We start from the raw sequence: 18,955 nt of genomic DNA, 5'->3' as shown, positions 1-18,955 counted from the left end.
AACCCTAACCCTAACCCTAACCCTAACCCTAACCCTAACCCTAACCCTAACCCTAACCCTAACCCTAACCCTAACCCTAACCCTAACCCTAACCCTAACCCTAACCCTAACCCTAACCCTAACCCTAACCCTAACCCTAACCCTAACCCTAACCCTAACCCTAACCCTAACCCTAACCCTAACCCTAACCCTAACCCTAACCCTAACCCTAACCCTAACCCTAACCCTAACCCTAACCCTAACCCTAACCCTAACCCTAACCCTAACCCTAACCCTAACCCTAACCCTAACCCTAACCCTAACCCTAACCCTAACCCTAACCCTAACCCTAACCCTAACCCTAACCCTAACCCTAACCCTAACCCTAACCCTAACCCTAACCCTAACCCTAACCCTAACCCTAACCCTAACCCTAACCCTAACCCTAACCCTAACCCTAACCCTAACCCTAACCCTAACCCTAACCCTAACCCTAACCCTAACCCTAACCCTAACCCTAACCCTAACCCTAACCCTAACCCTAACCCTAACCCTAACCCTAACCCTAACCCTAACCCTAACCCTAACCCTAACCCTAACCCTAACCCTAACCCTAACCCTAACCCTAACCCTAACCCTAACCCTAACCCTAACCCTAACCCTAACCCTAACCCTAACCCTAACCCTAACCCTAACCCTAACCCTAACCCTAACCCTAACCCTAACCCTAACCCTAACCCTAACCCTAACCCTAACCCTAACCCTAACCCTAACCCTAACCCTAACCCTAACCCTAACCCTAACCCTAACCCTAACCCTAACCCTAACCCTAACCCTAACCCTAACCCTAACCCTAACCCTAACCCTAACCCTAACCCTAACCCTAACCCTAACCCTAACCCTAACCCTAACCCTAACCCTAACCCTAACCCTAACCCTAACCCTAACCCTAACCCTAACCCTAACCCTAACCCTAACCCTAACCCTAACCCTAACCCTAACCCTAACCCTAACCCTAACCCTAACCCTAACCCTAACCCTAACCCTAACCCTAACCCTAACCCTAACCCTAACCCTAACCCTAACCCTAACCCTAACCCTAACCCTAACCCTAACCCTAACCCTAACCCTAACCCTAACCCTAACCCTAACCCTAACCCTAACCCTAACCCTAACCCTAACCCTAACCCTAACCCTAACCCTAACCCTAACCCTAACCCTAACCCTAACCCTAACCCTAACCCTAACCCTAACCCTAACCCTAACCCAAGGGAAGCACGTGACAGGAAGCACGTGACAGGAAGCACGTGACAGGAAGGACGTGACAGGAAGCACGTGACAGGAAGCACGTGACAGGAAGCACGTGACAGGAAGGACGTGACAGGAAGCACGTGACAGGAAGCACGTGACAGGAAGCACGTGACAGGAAGGACGTGACAGGAAGCACGTGACAGGAAGCACGTGACAGGAAGCACGTGACAGGAAGCACTCGACAGGAAGCACTCGACAGGAAGCACGTGACAGGAAGGACGTGACAGGAAGCACTCGACAGGAAGCACGTGACAGGAAGCACTCGACAGGAAGCACGTGACAGGAAGCACTCGACAGGAAGCAGGTGACAGGAAGCACGTGACAGGAAGCACGTGACAGGAAGCACTCGACAGGAAGCACTCGACAGGAAGCACGTGACAGGAAGCACTCGACAGGAAGGACGTGACAGGAAGCACTCGACAGGAAGCACGTGACAGGAAGCACTCGACAGGAAGCACGTGACAGGAAGCACTCGACAGGAAGCAGGTGACAGGAAGCACGTGACAGGAAGCACGTGACAGGAAGCAGGTGACAGGAAGCACGTGACAGGAAGCACGTGACAGGAAGCACGTGACAGGAAGGACGTGACAGGAAGCACGTGACAGGAAGCACGTGACAGGAAGCACGTGACAGGAAGCACTCGACAGGAAGCACTCGACAGGAAGCACGTGACAGGAAGGACGTGACAGGAAGCACTCGACAGGAAGCACGTGACAGGAAGCACTCGACAGGAAGCACGTGACAGGAAGCACTCGACAGGAAGCAGGTGACAGGAAGCACGTGACAGGAAGCACGTGACAGGAAGCACTCGACAGGAAGCACTCGACAGGAAGCACGTGACAGGAAGCACTCGACAGGAAGGACGTGACAGGAAGCACTCGACAGGAAGCCCGTGACAGGAAGCACTCGACAGGAAGCACGTGACAGGAAGCACTCGACAGGAAGCAGGTGACAGGAAGCACGTGACAGGAAGCACGTGACAGGAAGCAGGTGACAGGAAGCACGTGACAGGAAGGACGTGACAGGAAGCACGTGACAGGAAGGACGTGACAGGAAGCACGTGACAGGAAGCACGTGACAGGAAGCACGTGACAGGAAGCACTCGACAGGAAGCACTCGACAGGAAGCACGTGACAGGAAGGACGTGACAGGAAGCACTCGACAGGAAGCACGTGACAGGAAGCACTCGACAGGAAGCAGGTGACAGGAAGCACGTGACAGGAAGCACGTGACAGGAAGCACGTGACAGGAAGCACGTGACAGGAAGCACTCGACAGGAAGCACTCGACAGGAAGCACGTGACAGGAAGCACGTGGTTCTACATATGTTTGTGTACTTTTAAATTTCTGTGGGTGGAGCTGTGAAGGGATCCGATGAGTTGTGAAAGAGGTGTGAAAGAGGTGTGAAAGAGGTGTGAAAGAGGTGTGAAAGGGGTGTGAAAGGGGTGTGAAAGGGGTGTGAAAGAGGTGTGAAAGAGGTGTGAGTGCTGGTATTTGTGGTTTGTATTGTTTTGTTTTTTTATGGTTTTTGTTGTGGTGGTGGCGAAAAAAAAATTTTTGCCTAATTTGCATAATTAATTAGGTAATTTGCATAATTAATTAGTAAATTTTGTAATTAGTCTTTGATCGTTATGGTAGTATGTTTTTTAATAGGTTTGATGTCAGGTGTGGTTGGGTTTTCTAGGTGGTTGTTGTGTATTGAATATGTGTTCATTTGTGTATAGAAAAAGAAGAAAAACTAAAAGTCCGGTGCAGCAGTAGGGGTTTGGGTGCTCTAGGGGAGGTCTGGAATTTATTTTTAATTTTTTTTTTTTCAAAATCCCCTAGAGCACCCAAAGCCCTACTGCTGCACCTGAAAAAAATAGAGGAAGAAGCAATCCTTAGTTTATTTCTGAATTAAGACTGCATTTTATTTTATTTTTCTTTAGTTTATTGAAAATGACAAACTCATCTGATGTGACATCCAAAAGAAACCCATCTGGAACTTGGCGCTCGCTGCCGTTTGACCTCTCCGACCGGTCCGCTCGCTCGAAGTCCGTCGAACTGACGCTCCGACACGGACGGACTCAGATGTGCGTACCGATGAAGTCCGACGCCGGGGCGTACGAAGTCCGGCACGTAAGGTTGACGCCGACTCTGGCGTGCCTGTAGATGGGGACCGAGTCCGACGTGCGTAGTGGCGAAGTCCGATCCGACCATGGACGCGGACGGACTGAGTCTGACCCTCGTGCCGCTCGGGACGGATTGCCACGTCGACGCGCTCTCGAAGCCTCTCGCGCCGGTGAAACTTCTCCGACTGAAAATGATGCCGCACGACGACGAGGTACGGCTGCTTTACTGTCTGTGTGAAGGAGCTGACTCTGGTAGACCTAGGTCCCTCAAACTCAATATTACCCAAGAAATTACAGGGAGTCGTAATAAATAGTAACATCACATACAAACAGCTTGTTATATCGTCCTTCCCTTATCACTATGACCGTAACACGGAAAACTCCCGCACGTTACTGCATTTTGTCGTAACCTGTCGCGGCGCCGAGGCTACGGGAAATATCGTGGCCTTCGTACGGAGCCATCGCGAAGGTTCGTTCCGGACCGCGGCGATTTACGGGCTCTTCGCGACCCCGTCCCTTTGACCGCGCCGCGGAAGGGACTCCTCCCTGCTCTGACTCTTTAACCTAGTATCCTCCGGACGGGTAACCGAAACTGCTAACACACGACTTGATAACATATTTTACCTATTTCCTTTATCACGCTAAGCAGAGAAGCCGACTCCTCTATCTCACGGCATCCCTGACATGGCGTTACGGAGGACGAGGCGCTCCCGTCGCGACCCTGACCGACTCCTGGGCCGTTTAGTTCGACCGCTGCCGGGGCGATCGCGACCGGCTTTCCGGGACCGTTCCCTAAACGAACCTCCCGGCCGCTACCGACCGAGACCGCGATCCGGAATGACCGTCACCTGAAAAGGTGCTCCCGGAGCCTGGACGATCCCCCCGCCTCCGAAACCACCGTCCCGGTCAGACCCGAAACAAAACGCTGACCGTGAACTTCGCCTGGTGGCCGGGACCTGGGAAAAAACACCCTCCTGGGGGGGCGGAGCATGGGAATCCCCTGGCAGTGGCTTCTTTTCCTATTTCAACTTTTTTCTCCTTTTCAGGTAAATTTCAAAATAAACCTGCAAAGAAAACAACTACCCCAGAACACAATCCTACCAGACGTCACAGCTAAACAGCACCGCTCGCTCCGATACCGAACCCGCCGCCCTCTCGCACGGCGGCCGTTCTCCCGGCTCGAACCGTGGCCCCGTGCCCGCGTCGCCCCTCGGGAACGTCGTTCCCGGGAGCCTGAAAAATGGCCCTGCCTGCCAAAACCCCGGTCCTACGGCCGACCCTGTGCAAACCTTGGTGACGAATGTCACCTCACAGAGTGACCGGGACCGGGGAAAAAAAAACCCAGCCGGGGGAAAAAAAAAAATCCCCCGGCTGGGGTTTTTTTATTCTATTTTAAAATTGAAATGTACCTGAAAAGGAAAAAACATTAACCTGCAAGGACAAAAGCCCACAACCCAGAAACACAAACACACTGAATCTCACAGCTCACCACACCACTCATTCACCCAACAAAGCCACCCCACGCATCACATCCATTGTCCCCTCTGCGCCATTGCCCCTCAGGAACGTTGTTCCCAGGAGCCTCGCATGGCCCTGCCTGCCGAAACCCCGGTCCTACGGCCGTCCCCATCCGAACCTTGGCGACGAACGTCGCCTCGCGGAGCGGCCGGGACCGGGGAAAAAAAAAACCCAGCCGGGGGAAAAAAAAAAATCCCCCGGCTGGGGTTTTTTTATTCTATTTCAAAATTGAAATGTACCTGAAAAGGAAAAAACATTAACCTGCAAGGACAAAAACCCACAACCCCAACTATACAAATGCATCACAATCACACGGCTGACCGCACCGCTCATTCACCCGACAAAGCCACCCCATGCATCACAGCCATCGTCCCCTCTGCGCCGTCACCCCTCGGGAACATTGTTCCCGGGAGCCTCGAATGGCCCTGCCTGCCAAAACCCCGGTCCTACGGCCTCCCGCCTCCGAACCTTGGCGACGAACGTCGCCTCGCAGAGCGGCCGGGACCGGGGAAAAAAAAACCCAGCCGGGGGAAAAAAAAAAATCCCCCGGCTGGGGTTTTTTTATTCTATTTTAAAATTGAAATGTACCTGAAAAGGAAAAAACATTAACCTGCAAGGACAAAAACCCACAACCCCAACTATACAAATATGCCACAATCACACAGCTCACCGCACCGCTCATTCACCTACCAAACCCACCCCACCCTCACACGGGACCCCTCGTCCCCTCTGTGCCGTCGCTCCTCGGGAACGTCGTTCCCGAGAGCCTCGGATGGCCCTGCCTGCCGAAACCCCGGTCCTACAGCCTCCCGCCTCCGAACCTTGGCGACGAACGTCACCTCGCGGAGCGGCCGGGACCAGGGAAAAAAAAACCCAGCCGGGGGAAAAAAAAAAAATCCCCCGGCTGGGGTTTTTTTATTCTATTTCAAAATTGAAATGTACCTGAAAAGGAAAAAACATTAACCTGCAAGGACAAAAACCCACAACCCCAACTATACAAATGCATCACAATCACACGGCTGACCGCACCGCTCATTCACCCGACAAAGCCACCCCACGCATCACAGCCATCGTCCCCTCTGCGCCGTCGCCCCTCGGGAACATTGTTCCCGGGAGCCTCGAATGGCCCTGCCTGCCAAAACCCCGGTCCTACGGCCTCCCGCCTCCGAACCTTGGCGACGAACGTCGCCTCGCGGAGCGGCCGGGACCGGGGAAAAAAAACCCAGCCGGGGGAAAAAAAAAAAATCCCCCGGCTGGGGTTTTTTTATTCTATTTTAAAATTGAAATGTACCTGAAAAGGAAAAAACATTAACCTGCAAGGACAAAAACCCACAACCCCAACTATACAAATATGCCACAATCACACAGCTCACCGCACCACTCATTCACCTACCAAACCCACCCCACGCCGCACCCATCGTCACCTCTAGGCCGTCACCCCTCGGGAACGTTGTTCCCGGGAGCCTCGAATGGCCCTGCCTGCCAAAACCCCGGTCCTACGGCCTCCCGCCTCCGAACGTTGGCGACGAACGTCGCCTCGCGGAGCGGCCGGGACCGGGGAAAAAAAAACCCAGCCGGGGGAAAAAAAAAAAATCCCCCGGCTGGGGTTTTTTTATTCTATTTTAAAATTGAAATGTACCTGAAAAGGAAAAAAACATTAACCTGCAAGGACAAAAACCCACAACCCCAACTATACAAATGCGTCGCAATCACATGGCTGACCGCACCGCTCATTCACCTACCAAACCCACCCCACCCTCACACGGGACCCGTCGTCCCCTCTGTGCCGTCGCTCCTCGGGAACGTCGTTCCCGAGAGCCTCGGATGGCCCTGCCTGCCGAAACCCCGGTCCTACGGCCTCCCGCCTCCGAACCTCGACGACGAACGTCGCCTCGCGGAGCGGCCGGGACCGGGGAAAAAAAAACCCAGCCGGGGGAAAAAAAAAAAAATCCCCCGGCTGGGGATTTTTTATTCTAATATAAATTCTAAAAGAACCTGAAAAGGTAAACCATTAACCTGCAAGGACAAAAACCCACAACCCCAAAATACAAACGCACCAGATCACACAGCTCAGCACAACTCTCATTCACCTACCAAACCCACACTCACACTGCAGCCCTCGTCCCCTCTGTGCCGTCGCCCCTCGGGAACCCGGCTCCCGGGAGCCTCCGAAACGGCCCTGCCTGCCGAAACCCGGCCCGAGGGCCGCCCGCGTCCGAACCTCGGCGACGAACGTCGCCTCGCGGAGCGGCCGGGACCGGGGGAAAAACCCGGTCGGGGGGGATGGATCCCCCGGCTGGAGTTTTTTATTCTTTAACTTTGGAATTTACCTGAAAAGGAAAAAAAATTGAACCTCCAAGGACAAATAACTACAGCCCCGAGCCGCGTTCGCTCGAGGTTTCGCGCTATCCGAACGCTCTGCGCGTCGTCTACCCCGTCGACCGCTTGTTCCTCTCCTGAAGATTGGCTTGACACGGGGATTTCACGCTTGGCACTTATTTCCCTTGCCGTCCTTCGTATAGTTCTTGACCGCGGTGACCTATTCTCGCTCGGCTTCCCGATCCCGTCGATTACCGTGACCTCCTTCCTCTGAGATTCCGCGACTCAAACTCGCCCCGCGTCTCCGTCGCCGAACGCCGACGACGCCCGCGATCCCCCCGACGTCGCTCGGTCTCGCCGGACGGCTTGCGCTGAGGCGGAATGTAATGGCGAGGGACGCTAATGCTGACTAGGAGGACAGAACATGCTAAGCGAATTCGGCTGAAACTTGATGCGGAGCGATTTCGACGTGGACGGGAGATGCCGAAGGCTACGGGGAGGTCTTTCCGTCGAGACGTGAGGTTGGGATCGGACCCCCTCGTTTTCTAAACTCCTCTGCGGACGGGAGCCCGGGTGCGGCCGGATCCGAACTCGGCCCCGCGCTGGATCTACGGTCGGCCTCCCGGCCGTGCGGGGGACAGGGAAAACACCTAAGATATTATATTGACATATGGCTAAAGGACTGGATGTGCACACCTGACTCCTTATACCGCTCAGCCTGAATTTCAGAATGGCATCGCTCTACGCCTCGGCGTCCGTACCGCCCTTCCAGAGGCACGGGGACGGTTGATCGAGGTCTAAGTCCTCGGTCTATCGGGGCGACCTCTCAGGCAAAATCCGTGTAAATAACCGACCGAACGGAGCGGTACTGCGGGAAGGCTGACCGGAGCTGCCGCTTCTGCTGAGGTCCCGGCCGAGCGTGGAAATCCCTGGGTATTTATACCCTTACAAACTATTCACCCGCCCCTCTACGCTGCGAATCGGTCCGATAGCGATAGCCAACTCTCTGGTCTTCTCGCTTCCGGGCGGATCCTTTGCGCCGACCTCGCGCCGGACTCGGCTCTGCGCGGCCGTAGATTCGGTTTACGGTCCGTGGGAGCGTCCCGACGGCCTCGAACGTGGCGTTTTCGGCGACGGAAGCCTATTCCTGCGGGAACGTGTAAAGCGCGCCTTACGGGATGGGTGACGATCGGAGTCTGTAGCCGCTTTTGTTACCGTCGAGTAAAGGCTATAATTATGAGTGCTACATAGCCTAATAAAACGCCTTGTTATAAGTGAGTCGTGTTCACAATGTAGTCCCCTACAAAAAAAAAATACAAAAAGATTTCATTAAAACAGGCTTTGTCTATGAAATAACAGCACACCACAGAAAACACTAGTCAACAATGGTCTCTGTAACAACTGCAAAACACCACTAAAAGGACTTACAACTCCCCTGCCCCCAGCTACTGCGTCCCAGATGACTACTGGCTACACATTTTAACACATCAACAGATTAACCGTGGACTCCTAGAGCTCACTCCACCCGCCCCTGACTTCACACCGCCGGGCAGAGCAGCTCCGAGCCGAATGCGCACGTGCGCAGACCAACGCGCCACAGAACGTTACAGACGACATCATGTCAACAACACCAACAACACCCAACGATGGCAACAACTCCCAAGCACAGAGGCATTGATCAAAAGAACCTGCAGGGGGGTAGTGGTGTGGCGAGGAGCCTCCACTGCAACCCCAGAAAACAAAGCAGCCGAACGTCACAGCCCCTTATGAGACGGCGGCACTGGAGCACACACACGCAGAGACGGCGGCACTGGCGCACACACACGCAGAGACGGCGGCACTGGCGCACACACACGCAGAGGAGACGGCGGCACTGGCGCACACACACGCAGAGGAGACGGCGGCACTGGCGCACACACACGCAGAGGAGACGGCGGCACTGGCGCACACACACGCAGAGGAGACGGCGGCACTGGCGCACACACACGCAGAGGAGACGGCGGCACTGGCGCACACACACGCAGAGGAGACGGCACTGGCGCTACTTAAAAACTTCAAGATGCTGGGAAGAAGTGCCAGTCCCTGAGACTGGAGTGGTACAGAGCAGAGCTGCTGATGCAGCCCAGAACTACACCATAAAACACAACTGAGCAGAAACATCCAAAATGCAAAAACCATTCACACTTTCAGCTACTGATACAATAAAACTGGGACCCAATTGGCGCTACGCCAATTGGCTCTGGCGTTCAAAATCCCAGGATGGCGCCCGGGATCCCTGTCGGGTCCCTCAAACGCGATGAGACCCCGGGACCATCTGACAGGCACAATGCAAGCCTCCCGACCTGCAACACAACACTGACACTGCTTAAAAACTTCAAGATGCTGGGAAGAAGTGCCAGTCCCTTAGACTGGAGGGGTACAGAGCAGAGCTGCTGATGCAGCCCAGAACTACACCATAAAACACAACTGAGCAGAAACATCCAAAATGCAAAAGCCATTCACACTTTCAGCTACTGATACAATAAAACTGGGACCCAATTGGCGCTACGCCAATTGGCTCTGGCGTTCAAAATCCCGGGATGGCGCCCGGGATCCCTGTCAAATGCCTCAAACGCGATGAGACCCCGGGATCGTCTGACAGGCACAATGCAAGCCTCCCGACCTGCAACACAACACTGACACTGCTTAAAAACTTCAAGATGCTGGGAAGAAGTGCCAGTCCCTTAGACTGGAGGGGTACAGAGCAGAGCTGCCAATGCAGCCCAGAACTACACCATAAAACACAACTGAGCAGAAACATCCAAAATGCAAAAACCATTCACACTTTCAACTACTGATACAAGAAAACCGGGACCCGATTGGCGCTACGCCAACTGGCACCGGCGTTCCGGATCCCGGGATGGCGCCCGGGATCCCTGTCGGGTCCCTCAAGCGCGACGAGACCCCGGGATCCTCTGACAGGCACAATGCAAGCCTCCCGACCTGCAACACAACACTGACACGAGGCTGGAGCTGCCCTGCCCGGGACACGCTGGCATCGCACTGTGAAGTTCCCTGGACCCTTCGCCTGCCCAAAAGGGACTGTTCCTGGAGCACCCTTGCCCCAAAGAGAACTTTACCCCCCTCCCTGCAGTTCCCAACCCCTTCCCAGCCCCCCAGCCTCCACTTATCTTTCAGAGGGCCAAGAGACTGAATCCATCTTCAACAGAGGAAAACACCACATGTGCTGATGGAGATCTTCCTGCATCGCCGGGTTCCTCCTCGACATCTGCAATAACACAAGAAAACACACGCTCACTAAGCAGAGCGAGCACACAATATAAAGGCACAAGGCACATCTTCGCTCTGACACCACGCACCCACCCACCTGCTTACGGCGCTCTGCTCGGCTCTTCCGTCGCTCTTTCGTGCCAGGTTGTCCCTCTGCATCTGAAATCAAGGTATTCAACAAGTCACCCAAATGCTCATCAACAGCTTGACCATTCCACAGGTCTGCTTTCTATTCAGGAATCCCACCCGACACTCTAATTGAGTCCCTAAAACACTGGGGAACAGACTGCCAGCTCCCCTGCCCACAGCTACTGCATCCCAGGTGACCGCACAACCTTTGCCTACACAATTGAATCTGTCAACAGATTAACCCTGGACTCCTAGAGTTCTCTCCACCCGCCCCTGACTCCACACCGCCGGGCAGAGCAGCTCCGAGCCGAACGTGCACGTGCGCAGACAAACGGGCCACAGAACGCTATGGACGACACGACCGCAACGGCACCGAAAACGCTCTGCAACGACAGTGACCCAAAACCAGAGACGGCATCAAACAAAACGCCCTGCAGGGAGGCAGTGATGAGGCAAGGAGCCTCTTCTGCAACCCCAGGAAAAAGGAGCTGAACATCATGGCCCCTTATGAGACGGCGGCTCTGGGGCGCACGCACGCCCGCAGAGACGGCGGCTCTGGGGCGCACGCACGCCCGCAGAGACGGCGGCTCTGGGGCGCACGCACGCCCGCAGAGACGGCGGCTCTGGGGCGCACGCACGCCCGCAGAGACGGCGGCTCTGGGGCGCACGCACGCCCGCAGAGACGGCGGCTCTGGGGCGCACGCACGCCCGCAGAGACGGCGGCTCTGGGGCGCACGCACGCCCGCAGAGACGGCGGCTCTGGGGCGCACGCACGCCCGCAGAGACGGCGGCTCTGGGGCGCACGCACGCCCGCAGAGACGGCGGCTCTGGGGCGCACGCACGCCCGCAGAGACGGCGGCTCTGGGGCGCACGCACGCCCGCAGAGACGGCGGCTCTGGGGCGCACGCACGCCCGCAGAGACGGCGGCTCTGGGGCGCACGCACGCCCGCAGAGACGGCGGCTCTGGGGCGCACGCACGCCCGCAGAGACGGCGGCTCTGGGGCGCACGCACGCCCGCAGAGACGGCGGCTCTGGGGCGCACGCACGCCCGCAGAGACGGCGGCTCTGGGGCGCACGCACGCCCGCAGAGACGGCGGCTCTGGGGCGCACGCACGCCCGCAGAGACGGCGGCTCTGGGGCGCACGCACGCCCGCAGAGACGGCGGCTCTGGGGCGCACGCACGCCCGCAGAGACGGCGGCTCTGGGGCGCACGCACGCCCGCAGAGACGGCGGCTCTGGGGCGCACGCACGCCCGCAGAGACGGCGGCTCTGGGGCGCACGCACGCCCGCAGAGACGGCGGCTCTGGGGCGCACGCACGCCCGCAGAGACGGCGGCTCTGGGGCGCACGCACGCCCGCAGAGACGGCGGCTCTGGGGCGCACGCACGCCCGCAGAGACGGCGGCTCTGGGGCGCACGCACGCCCGCAGAGACGGCGGCTCTGGGGCGCACGCACGCCCGCAGAGACGGCGGCTCTGGGGCGCACGCACGCCCGCAGAGACGGCGGCTCTGGGGCGCACGCACGCCCGCAGAGACGGCGGCTCTGGGGCGCACGCACGCCCGCAGAGACGGCGGCTCTGGGGCGCACGCACGCCCGCAGAGACGGCGGCTCTGGGGCGCACGCACGCCCGCAGAGACGGCGGCTCTGGGGCGCACGCACGCCCGCAGAGACGGCGGCTCTGGGGCGCACGCACGCCCGCAGAGACGGCGGCTCTGGGGCGCACGCACGCCCGCAGAGACGGCGGCTCTGGGGCGCACGCACGCCCGCAGAGACGGCGGCTCTGGGGCGCACGCACGCCCGCAGAGACGGCGGCTCTGGGGCGCACGCACGCCCGCAGAGACGGCGGCTCTGGGGCGCACGCACGCCCGCAGAGACGGCGGCTCTGGGGCGCACGCACGCCCGCAGAGACGGCGGCTCTGGGGCGCACGCACGCCCGCAGAGACGGCGGCTCTGGGGCGCACGCACGCCCGCAGAGACGGCGGCGCTACTTAAAAACTTCAAGATGCTGGGAAGAAGTGCCAGTCCCTTAGACTGGAGGGGTACAGAGCAGAGCTGCCGATGCAATCCAGAATGACACCATAAAACACAACTGAGCAGAAACATCCAAAACGCAAAAACCATCCACGCTTTCAGCTGCTGATACAAGAAAACCGGGACCCGATTGGCGCTACGCCAACTGGCACCGGTGTTCCCGATCCCGGGATGGCGCCCGGGATCCCTGTCGGGTCCCTCAAGCGCGACGAGACCCCGGGATCCTCTGACAGGCACAATGCAAGCCTCCCGACCTGCAATACAACACTGACACGAGGCTGGAGCTGCCCTGCCCGGGACACGCTGGCATCGCACTGTGAAGTTCCCTGGACCCTTCACCTGCCCAAAAGGGACTGTTCCTGGAGCACCCTTGCCCCAAAGAGAACTTTACCCCCCTCCCTGCAGTTCCCAACCCCTTCCCAGCCCCCCAGCCTCCACTTATCTTTCAGAGGGCCAAGAGACTGAATCCATCTTCAACAGAGGAAAACACCACATGTGCTGATGGAGATCTTCCTGCATCGCCGGGTTCCCCCTCGACATCTGCAATAACACAAGAAAACACGCGCTCACTAAGCAGAGCGAGCACACAATATAAAGGCACAAGGCACATCTTCGCTCTGACACCACGCACCCACCCACCTGCTTACGGCGCTCTGCTCGGCTCTTCCGTCGCTCTTTCGTGCCAGGTTGTGCCTCTGCATCTGAAATCAAGGTATTCAACAAGTCACCCAAATGCTCATCAACAGCTTGACCATTCCACAGGTCTGCTTTCTATTCAGGAATCCCACCCGACACTCTAATTGAGTCCCTAAAACACTGGGGAAGGGACTGCCAGCTCCCCTGCCCACAGCTACTGCATCCCAGGTGACCGCACAACCTTTGCCTACACAATTGAATCTGTCAACAGATTAACCCTGGACTCCTAGAGTTCTCTCCACCCGCCCCTGACTCCACACCGCCGGGCAGAGCAGCTCCGAGCCGAACGTGCACGTGCGCAGACAAACGGGCCACAGAACGCTATGGACGACACGACCGCAAAGGCACCAAAAACGCTCCGCAACGACAGTGACCCGAAACCTGAGACGGCATCGATCAAAACGCCCTGCAGGGAGGCAGTGATGAGGCAAGGAGCCTGTTCTGCAGCCCCACGAAAAAGGAGCCCAACGTCACGGTCCCTTATGAGACGGCGGCACTGGCGCGCACACACACAGAGGAGACGGCGGCACTGGCGCACACACACACAGAGGAGACGGCGGCACTGGCGCACACACACGCAGAGGAGACGGCGGCACTGGCGCACACACACGCAGAGGAGACGGCGGCACTGGCGCACACACACGCAGAGGAGACGGCGGCACTGGCGCACACACACGCAGAGGAGACGGCGGCACTGGCGCACACACACGCAGAGGAGACGGCGGCACTGGCGCACACACACGCAGAGGAGACGGCGGCACTGGCGCACACACACGCAGAGGAGACGGCGGCACTGGCGCACACACACGCAGAGGAGACGGCGGCACTGGCGCACACACACGCAGAGGAGACGGCGGCACGACCTAAGAACTTCTTCCCAGCATCTTGAAGTGCCAGTCCCTGGGACTGGAGGGGTAGAGAGCAGAGCTGCTGAAGCAGCCCAGAATGACACCATAAATCACAACTGACCAGAAACGTCCAAAATGCAAGCACCGTCCTCGCTTTTGGCTGATGATACAATAATCCAGCACCCGACTGGCACTACGCCAATTAACACCGGCATTCCGGATCCCGGGATGGCACCTGAGAGGCCCGTTGGGCCCCCGGAGCGCAGCGAGACCCCGGGATCGTCTCACAGGCGCGAGGCAGGCTTCCCGAGCTACACGACAACGCAGACGCAGGCTGGAGCTGCCCTGCCCGGCACGTGCTGGCGTCGCGCTGTAAAGTTCCCTGGGCCCTTTACCCACCCAAAGGGGACTTTTCCTGGACAGCCCTTTCCCTTATCGGAACTTTACCCCCAGCCCTGCGATTCCCGGCCCCTTCCCGGCCCCCGTGCCTCCACTTATCTTTCAGAGGGCCGAGGGATCGAATCCACCTTCGACAGAGCAAACGCCACATGTGCTAACGGAGATGTTCCTGCATCGCCGGGGTCCTCTTCAACATCTACGGTAACACAGGAAAACGCACGCTCACTAAGCCGTGCCAGCATACCGTATTGCGGGGTAAACGCCGACTCCTCCCGCGACACCCACCTCCTAAGATCCTCGGCGTTCCGTTCGGCGCGTCGTGTCACGGGTGCGGTCACAAACCCTCGTCGCTCGTAACGCCTAAGACAGCGAGAAACGAAAGAACTGTAGGGCTTGGAGCGAGTCCCCAGCCCCACGCTCCTCCTCGCCCATACCCCGGCTCACCAGAAACGTTCCTCTGAGTCCAAAGGGCCCAAAAGGAGCCTGCAAAACAAGAAGGAAACGCTGAACCGAGTCACCGGGCGACACCGGGCTCCTCGACACCCGCCGCCGCCTCACCTTCTCGGCTGCTGGTCGGCGTGCGGCTTCGCCCCTCCGAGCCGGTCTGCGGCACCTGCGAAAACAAAGGCACCTGCTCAGACGCTACCTGAAAACAGCCTGCCCGCAGACAATTCCATCTCCCGCTCCTTTACCTTGGCCGCTCGCCCGCCTGGCCGCCCTTGCTTTTGACTGCAACGCTGTTGACCACAGAGGTTCAGCTGCCGCCTGTAAAACACAACCCAATGACGCTCACACCTGCACTGGCAACACGGGACCTGAAACGAGCTGCTGCTCTGGCCAAACACTCGTTCCTCACCTTGCCCGAGGAGCTGCGGTGCCGATACCCAGCTTTCCTCTTCGCTTCGCACCTGTAAAACAGACAAACAACCAAACTTAGATAAAGACAGAGGGCACATCTTCCCTCTGACACCACGCACCCACCCACCTGCTTACGGCGCTCTGCTCGGCTCTTCCGTCGCTCTTTCGTGCCAGGTTGTGCCTCTGCATCTGAAATCAAGGTATTCAACAAGTCACCCAAATGCTCATCAACAGCTTGACCATTCCACAGGTCTGCTTTCTATTCAGGAATCCCACCCGACACTCTAATTGAGTCCCTAAAACACTGGGGAACAGACTGCCAGCTCCCCTGCCCACAGCTACTGCATCCCAGGTGACCGCACAACCTTTGCCTACACAATTGAATCTGTCAACAGATTAACCCTGGACTCCTAGAGTTCTCTCCACCCGCCCCTGACTCCACACCGCCGGGCAGAGCAGCTCCGAGCCGAACGTGCACGTGCGCAGACAAACGCGCCACAGAACGCTATGGACGACACGACCGCAACGGCACCGAAAACGCTCTGCAACGACAGTGACCCGAAACCAGAGACGGCACCGATCAAAACGCCCTGCAGGGAGGCAGTGATGAGGCAAGGAGCCTCTTCCGCAGCCCCACGAAAAAGGAGCCCAACGTCACGGCCCCTTACGAGACGGCGGCACTGGCGCACACACACGCAGAGAGAGACGGCGGCACTGGCGCACACACGCAGAGGAGACGGCGGCACTGGCGCACACACACACGCAGAGGAGACGGCGGCACGACCTAAAAACTTCTTCCCAGCATCTTGAAGTGCCAGTCCCTGGGACTGGAGGGTAGAGAGCAGAGCTGCTGATGCAGCCCAGATTGACACCATAAATCACAACTGACCACAAACATCCAAAACGCAAGAACCACCCACGCTTTTGGCTGATGATACAATAATCCAGCACCCGATTGGCTCTACGCCAATTAACACCGGCATTCCGGATCCCGGGATGGCACCTGAGAGGCCCGTTGGGCCCCCGGAGCGCAGCGAGACCCCGGGATCGTCTGACAGACGCGAGGCAGGCTTCCCGAACTACACGACAACGCAGACGCAGGCTGGAGCTGCCCTGCCCGGCACGTGCTGGCGTCGCGCTGTAAAGTTCCCTGGGCCCTTTACCCACCCAAAGGGGACTTTTCCTGGACAGCCCTTTCCCTCATCAGAACTTTACCCCCAGCCCTGCGATTCCCGGCCCCTTCCCGGCCCCCGTGCCTCCACTTATCTTTCAGAGGGTTGTGGGACCGAATCCACCTTCGACAGAGAAAACGCCACGTGCGCTAACGGAGATGTTCCTGCATCGCCGGGGTCCTCTTCAACATCTACGGTAACACAGGAAAACGCACGCTCACTAAGCCGTGCCAGCACACGGTATCGCGGGGTAAACGCCGACTCCTCCCGCAACACCCACCTCCTCCTAAGATCCTCGGCGTTCCGTTCGGCGCGTCGTGTCACGGGTGCGGTCACAAACCCTCGTCGCTCGTTACGCCTAAGACAGCGAGAAACAAAAGAACTGTAGGGCTTGGAGCGAGTCCCCAGCCCCACGCTCCTCCTCGCCCCTACCCCGGCTCACCAGAAACGCTCCTCCGAGTCCAAAGGGCCCAAAAGGAGCCTGCAAAACAAGAAGGAAACGCTGAACCGAGTCACCACGCGACACCGGGCTCCTCGACACTCGCCGCCGCCTCACCTTCTCGGCTGCTGGTCGGCGTGCGGCTTCGCCCCTCCGAGCCGGTCCGCGGCACCTGCGAAAACAAAGGCACCCGCTCGGACGCTGCTCAAAAACAGCCCGCCCGTAGACGGGCCCGTCTCCCGCTCCTTTACCTTGGCCGCTCGCCCACCTGCCTGCCCACCCTTGCTTTTGACTGCAACGCTGTTGACCACAGAGGTTCAGCTGCCGCCTGTAAAACACAACCCAATGACGCTCACACCTGCACTGGCAACACGGGACCTGAAATGAGCTGCTGCTTCGGCCCGACGCTCATTGTTCGCCTTGCCCGAGGAGCTGCGGTGCTGATACCCAGGTTTCCTCTTCGCTTCTATGAAAGAGACAAATGACCAAACTTACATAGAGCCACACGGCACATCTTCCCGCTGGCACCGCGCACCGACCCACCTGCTTATGGCGCGCTGCTCGCCTCTTCTGTTGCTCTTTCGTACCAAGTCATCCCTCTACCTCTGAAAACAAGGTATTCAACAAGTCACCCAGACGCTCATCAAGCGCTTGACCATTCCACAGGTTTGCTTTCTATTCAGGAATCCCACCCGACACTCTAATTGAGTCCCTAAAACACTGGGGAACGGACTGCCAGCTCCCCTGCCCACAGCTACTGCATCCCAGGTGACCGCACAACCTTTGCCTACACAATTTGATCTGCCAACAGATTAACCCTGGACTCCTAGAGTTCACTCCACCCGCCCCTGACTCCACACCGCCGGGCAGAGCAGCTCCGAGCCGAACGTGCACGTGCGCAGACAAACGCGTCACAGAACGCTATGGACGACACGACCACAACGGCACCGAAAACGCTCTGCAACGACAGTGACCCGAAACCAGAGACTGCATCAATCCAAATGCCCTGCAGGGAGGCAGTGATGAGGCATTGAGCCTCTTCTGCAGCCCCACGAAAAAGAAAAGGGAGCCGAACGTCACGGCCCCTTACGAGACGGCGGCACTGGCGCACACACGCAGAGGAGACGGCGGCACTGGCGCACACACGCAGAGGAGACGGCGGCACTGGCGCACACACGCAGAGGAGACGGCGGCACTGGCGCACACACGCAGAGGAGACGGCGGCACTGGCGCACACACACGCAGAGGAGACGGCGGCACTGGCGCACACACACGCAGAGGAGACGGCGGCACGACCTAAAAACTTCTTCCCAGCATCTTGAAGTGCCAGTCCCTGGGACTGGAGGGGTAGAGAGCAGAGCTGCTGAAGCAGCCCAGATTGACACCATAAGTCACAACTGACCAGAAACGTCCAAAATGCAAGAACCGTCCACGCTTTTGGCTGATGATACAATAATCCAGCACCCGATTGCCACTACGCCAATTAACACCGGCATTCCGGATCCCGGGATGGCACCTGAGAGGCCCGTTGGGCCCCCGGAGCGCAGCGAGACCCCGGGATCGTCTGGCAGACGCAGGCTGGAGCTGCCCTGCCCGGCACGTGCTGGCGTCGCGCTGTAAAGTTCCCTGGCCCCTTTACCCACCCAAAGGGGACTTTTCCTGGACAGCCCTTTCCCTCATCAGAACTTTACCCGCCTCCCTGCGATTCCCGGCCCCCGTGCCTCCACTTATCTTTCAGAGGGCCGAGGGACGGAATCCACCTTCCACAGAGGAAAACGCCACGTGCGCTAACAGGGATCTTCTCGCAGTTGTCGCTTTCTCCATCGTCGCCTACGGTAAGGAAAGCGAGGACACGCATGCTATAGAGCGCCCAAATA

The 18,955-nt window shown here is 58.1% G+C and overlaps 1 long non-coding RNA gene across 1 annotated transcript; it reads right to left on the bottom strand.

Annotated features, from left to right (window-relative positions):
• Window positions 1-14,929: 14,929 nt before the first annotated feature.
• On the bottom strand, window positions 14,930-17,497 carry LOC139825802 (uncharacterized). The gene is made up of 4 exons (XR_011736001.1): window positions 17,330-17,497; window positions 17,196-17,250; window positions 17,082-17,120; window positions 14,930-14,969 (listed from the first exon to the last, which is right to left on the bottom strand). It is a non-coding gene; the product is annotated as an uncharacterized lncRNA (long non-coding RNA).
• Window positions 17,498-18,955: the final 1,458 nt, after the last annotated feature.

Source organism: Patagioenas fasciata, chromosome 28 (genome assembly GCF_037038585.1).
Source record: "Patagioenas fasciata isolate bPatFas1 chromosome 28, bPatFas1.hap1, whole genome shotgun sequence".
Taxonomy (NCBI): domain Eukaryota; kingdom Metazoa; phylum Chordata; class Aves; order Columbiformes; family Columbidae; genus Patagioenas; species Patagioenas fasciata.
Note: the sequence above shows the minus strand (reverse complement) of the source record. Positions and strands in the feature narration are given on the sequence as shown.